General features: G+C 47.0%; 1 long non-coding RNA gene across 1 annotated transcript in view; it reads right to left on the reverse strand.

Annotated features, from left to right (window-relative positions):
* Positions 1–5062, reverse strand: part of LOC103345106 (uncharacterized) — a 28193-nt gene extending 23131 nt beyond the window's left edge. Inside the window, exon 1 of the long non-coding RNA XR_007914679.2 lies at positions 4677–5062. This is a non-coding gene — a long non-coding RNA (uncharacterized lncRNA). The remainder of the gene's footprint in view (positions 1–4676) is intronic.
* Between the last annotated feature and the right edge of the window lie 938 nt (positions 5063–6000).

The raw sequence follows: 6000 nt of genomic DNA on the forward strand, positions 1-6000 counted from the left end.
AACCCCCTGTGCCAAAGCATCAGCCCCAGGATGAACAGTTTCTTGCTAACTTGTGGGGGGCCCACGGGTTCTTGTGGGGATCACCCTATCCCCATCTTGTCAGAGCTGCAGGTGTTTCTTGTCTTTCCACAGATTCCCCATCAGCAGTGGGGCTCTAAATGGAGTACCCATGGGTCCTTCCATGTGACATGACTACCTCCCCTTGTCCTTCACCTGTCCAGGCCGTTCAGCTGGAGCAGAGCCGATACAGGTGAGTTCTGCCTGATTATCGGGAAACATCAGAGAGCTACCCTCACCTTTGGCATTGGAGAATCTTAGATGAAATACAGATGTTCTGTATCCAGAGTCTGCCTCTGGATTCATCCAACTGTGTAGTGAACATGTAAGTAGGCCTGTGATGGCTCTATCTCTACTGAACACAACTTTTCCCTAAAACAATACAGCACAGCAATTAATGCAGAGTTACAGAGAGGCAGAGGCAGAGAGAGAGGTCTTCCATCCACTGGTTTACTCCCCAGGTGGCTGCAATGGCCAGAGCTGGGCCCATCCGAAGCCAGGAGCCAGGAGCTTCCTCTGGGTCTCCCACACGGGTTTGCAGGGGCCCAAGGACTTGGGCCATCCCCCACTGCTTTCCCAGGCCATAGCAGAGAGCTGGATCAGGAAGTGGAGCAGCCAAGACTCAAACAGGTGCCCACATGGGATGACGGCACTGCAGGTGGTGGCTTTACCTGCTATGCCACAGCGCCAGCCCCAACAATTAATTTTTAACATTTACTTATTTATTTGAAGGATAGAGTGACAGAGAAGGAGAGACAGTGACAGAAAGAAATCATCCATTCACTGGTGAACTTCCCAAATGGCCACAGTGCCCAGGGCTAGCCCAGGCTGAAGCCAGTAGCCAGGAATTCCATTTGGGTCTCCCACATGGGTGGTAAGGACCCAAGTCCCTGGGCCATCATTTGCTGCTTTCCCAAGTGCATTAACAGAGAGCTGGATCATAAATGGAGCAGCTGGTACTTAAGCCAGCAGTTTAGTATAGAATGCCTTTGTTATTGCAGTGGATTAACCCACTGTGCCACATACTGGCCTCTGTAACAACTATTAACATAGCGTCTCAGTTATTGTAAGTAATCTAGAGGTGATTTAAAGTATATGGCAGGATGTGTGTGGCTTATATGCAAACAACACACCAATGTATTTAAGGGACTTGAGCATCTGTGAATATTGTCATCTGCAGGAGATTCTAGAACCAATCTCCTGTGGATCGAGGGACAACTGAGTGCATTCAGGGCGTCCTGGGGTCCAAGCATCTCTCAATCTTCTTCTACTTCACTGCCCAGCTCTAGGACGGGAAAGCTGCCCTAACACGACCAAGCTCATTCATCCATTCAGTACATAATTTTTAAATTCTTACCTTGGACCAGGCGCCTGCTGTACTAGTTGCTTTCATGGGGAGAAAAGTTGCCGTTTATAAAGCATTTCACAATTTACTAAACCTGTTGTGGGTAAGGAGTATCTTAGGCCAGGAATTCTACTTGACCAGCAGATTCTAATTGAGCGTTTGGCACTTCGTTCATGTACCAAACAGTGTAGCACATTGACCTTGACTGTAAGAAGTCCAAGACTAACATTCCCCAGCCAAGGGTAACTCAACAGTGGATAGAGTGTGGTGGGAAGATCACAACCTTGGGGACAAACACTTCTGTGGCGGAATTCCAGCTTCTTCGCCTCCAAGCTGTGAGGTCTTGAACAAATGCCTGGATTTTGGCCTCTCTAAGCTGTGTTTCTCCCTCTACACAACAAGGAAAATATCCTGCTTTTGGATGGCTGTATTTGGAAGTCAGGTGCATGGAGGGCCCTCAGACAATAGTAACTCATGCCCTAACAATAATAGTAGCAGAATGGAGTGTTGCAAATCACAATAAACAAAAAGCATTAGATGGCTGTGGAGGTAGCCCCAGGTGAGCAAGTGGAGGTGAGGTAACATTTGTCACCCACCAGATTGGCAAATGCAAAACTTCTGATAACACCCACTTTTTGTTAAGTTTGTGGGTGAACAGTGCTTAACTGGTGGGAAAGTGAAATGGTACAACTTCTTCAAAAGACACTTTTTTAAAAAAGATTTTTTAAATTTATTTTTAGTATTTGAAAGTCAGAGTTACACAGAAAGATAAGGAGAGAGAGAGAGAGAGATCTTCCATCTGCTGGTTCACTCCCTAATTAATTGGCCACAATGGTCAGAACTGAACTGATCCAAGGCCAGGAACCAGGAGCCAGGAGCTTCTTCCAGGTCTCCCATGTGGGTGCAGGGGCCCAAGGACTTGGGTCATCTTCTACTGCTTTCCCAGGCCATAGCAAGAGCTAGATAGGTGGTAGAAGAGCAAGGACTCGAACCCCCCGCCCATATGGGATGCTGGCACTGCAGGTAGTGGCTTTACCCACTACACCATAGCACCGGCACCTCAAAAGACACTTTGACTCTGTTTAGCCAATACACATTTATATACTTTTGCCTTAGTAATTTTTCTAGGAATTGACAGAACTTGTATACATATAGGTACTTTATAATGGCCAAATATACAAAAAAAAACCTAACAAATATTTACCAATAGAGAACTAGTTAAATCAACTATGATATCCATAAAAGGAGATTCCAGACAGTCAATAAAGTTCTGAAGTGGATCTGTCTGTATGGTTAGGGAAAGCTCTCCAAAACACATTATCAAATGAAAATACAAAGTCCATGGGTATAGATGCTCCCGCTGTTACCAACATGCACAGACACACAAAGAAAATCTCTGGAAGGAGATAGAAGATACTATTAATTCTGATTTTCTCTAAACAGAGGACTGAGTAGCTAGAACAAGAAGAAAAATTTCTTCCCACTGTTCATTATTTTGTGCTCTTTGGAACAGTACAGACTGTGCTCCTATATCAAAGTTAAGAAATCTCATTGAAAGAAGTGAATATATGTGATGTGGATTGCAGGAGGTCAGAGGGCAGGTAGAGAAGTGGATTCTTCTTTCCATTGCTTCCAGTCAGGAAGAAATTCATCCAATCCAGTCCAAGTAGTCAAATAAAGAGAATGAGTGTGAGGGACTCACTGCAAATCTGCAGTTACACTGGGAGACCTGGGAAGCCACACAGCATCAGTGAGGCAGCCCAGATGAGCCACAGCAAAGGCTACTGTTGGTACCCAGAGGCTACAGCTGACCCCAGAGGAGGTGACTCCTCTCAGAACTGTCCTCTGGCTTCCCAGCTCCTACAGTGTGAGTCCACTTGGAAGTCAATTAACAAGAAAGCCTAGGGAATGCAGCATGCAGTTCTCAGTTTCCTGCATGTGGAGCGAACAGAGGAAAACTGCAATGAGTCAGAGCACATTCTGAGACGGGCAAACACTGCTTCGCAGGCTAGTCCTCTACGGAGATGAAACAGGAAGGAGGCTTCAGACAAAGGAGGTGGTGCCAAGGAAGTTAAAGGATGAGATGAGGATGCTAGAGCAGAAAAAACAAGCACAAAGCTCTAAGGATTCAGGGGGCAAACCCTCAATGTTGAGATGAGGCTGGTGTGGGAAGGGGAGCCCCACTGCACATGGTCTTGAACACTGGAAATTGATTGAGACCCATAAAGAAGCGGTGTTTTGTGCAAATTGACCTGGCATCTGTGCGGAGGACAGATGGAAGGAGACTTCAGTTGGAGTTGTCTGTGTGTGTGTGTGTGTATGTGTGTATGGGGGGGGGGTGCCTTTAAAATCCCACTTGAGCATTTCTGATTTTGCACAATTAATACCGGAGGTAGAAAACTGGTCAAGTCCAATTTGATCTAATGTGTTTTCATTTCTCTCTTAACATTTGGAAACACGAGACACTTCCTGATCACAGAGCACGGTATTTTCCCAGTAGGAAGAAATTCACATCTTCTTGTAATTTTCTACAGTAATTTTCCCTTTGCTAGGGCACAGGGATATGCGCTTTGCTGCTAATTCTTCGTGAAAGCAGGAAAAATTTGGAGGCCACATTCTGGATCATCTTGACCAAAACATTTCCCTTGAAATAGTGAGATAATTGAACCTGAGGTCAGTGTTTCAGTCATACAAGAGCCTCAGTTCTCTATTTGCAAACTACAATTTCAGGCTCTGGGTCAAGGTACTCCCTCCCTGGGTTCTTCATCAAAGTCATCTTGGCTTTGTCTGCCCCACACCCTGTCTTCTGAAGATACACCTTCTTCCTCAGGTGGTTACTGTTGCTATCACAATTCTCTGCTCCTAAAGCCACAGGGGTCAGCCCACAACCCACAGCCAACTGGGATCCCCAAATATCTCAATGTGAAATGAGACTCAGTTTCAGCCACGGTGCCTACCAGCGTAAGAGAGAATGAAATCATCACAAAGAAACAGAAAAAGCAAATACAGAGGCCAAAGCCTTGTCCCTGATTCCAGCTGACCTGGCTGCACTGTGGTCTCACCATGGTTAGATGAAGCAATACTTTCCCCTTTTATAGCAAGATGATTTGAATTGGGCTTTTGTCACTTGTAGTCATAAGAACTTTGTCACACAGATTTATTTTTGGAAGCGTGGATAACCAATGACTTTCCTCAAATTCTCAAAGGAAGTAGGAACCCAAAGCAGGTTATTAATCCTTTGTCTAAGGCATTCTAAGTGGGTTATTTGCCTTACCTCACTCCTACATTTGTGATCCTTGGATTCTTTACCCATGGTTCAGCCGGGTGTACCCCACAGCCAGAAATCATCCTGCCAGTAGACCTGGGAGAGCTTTCCGTAAGGAGTAGCAACTATGAGGAGCATAGAGTCTCTGTTGGGCAATGAGAGGTGCACGGATTCTGTGAAAGTCACCCCAGCAGAGCACGGATTCCGGAACCAGGCTGCTTGGATTTGAATCCCAGATTTTCCTCCAGCTGACTCTAACTTCAGATGGTTCATTCAACTTTGTATGCTTTACTTTCCTCATCTGTGTCGTGGGGAAAGCCCGCAGCCACCAGCTAGTCTGGATCACCATCTCATCAGCTGAAGAACAGGCAGAAAACCAAGGCTCTCCCAACTGTTGTCCGCAAAGTCCCCAGAATTACTCTGATTGGCCAGCCTCGGGTCACATGCCCCTTTATGACCCAATCAGAACTATGCAACCTTAGTATTAGTTGGCCCAGATTCTCCTGACGGCTGCGGCTCGTGGGAAGGGGCGGTGCTATAAAGCCGCGTGGTCGGAGAGTGGAGTAGGAGTGGTTCCCCGGAGGAAGTCAGGCGACTGCGCTGCTTAAAGGGAGAGGGACTCGAGGCAGACACAGGCAGCAGTTTGTCCGCCAACGGCTCCCCTGTGGTGTACGCGGGGCCTCCTCAGCACAGCTGAAACTCTTTTGAGCACGATCTTAGGCACTGTGAGCATGCAGTAAGCACTCAGTAAATGATTCCCTTTATCCTGCCGCATAGTAAAACCTCCTTGACTCTAAATACTATGATTCTACTTGCTGCTTAGGCAAGAAAGCCCGGTGCTATGCTTGTAGCCAGAAACATCTTTCAAAGTTGTGAATGGCACTTAGCAGACTGAGCAGCAGACTATGAGAGCATCTACGGAAGCCCAGTTGGGACAAATGATCTGCAAAATGCACAGGGAGCTGCCCAGCCCATGCGTGTTAGCTTAAATAGGCCTTCACACGAACACCACCGAGGGCTTCGGCTCTACTGGGAGAGCCCGGGAAACACTGAGTTTCCCTGGGGGTCCCTGTGGGGTCACTGCTACTGCAGATTGGGAGCCCTGGCCAGCCTGGCAGGGAGGCCTCACAGGACGCAGTCGGGTTTTGCCCTCCAGCTGGTACACAGTGGAGTCCTGGTGTTGGTGGGCAATGGACTCAACTGGAGTGCTGGGGCAAGTCTTTATTTTTAGAAGATGTATTTATTTATTTGAAAGGCAGAGTTATAGAGAGAGGGAGGATGAGGTGGAAAGAGAGAGAGATCTTCTCTCCACTGGTTCATTCCTCAGGTGACC

Source organism: Oryctolagus cuniculus, chromosome 18 (assembly GCF_964237555.1).
Source record: "Oryctolagus cuniculus chromosome 18, mOryCun1.1, whole genome shotgun sequence".
Taxonomy (NCBI): Eukaryota; Metazoa; Chordata; class Mammalia; order Lagomorpha; family Leporidae; genus Oryctolagus; species Oryctolagus cuniculus.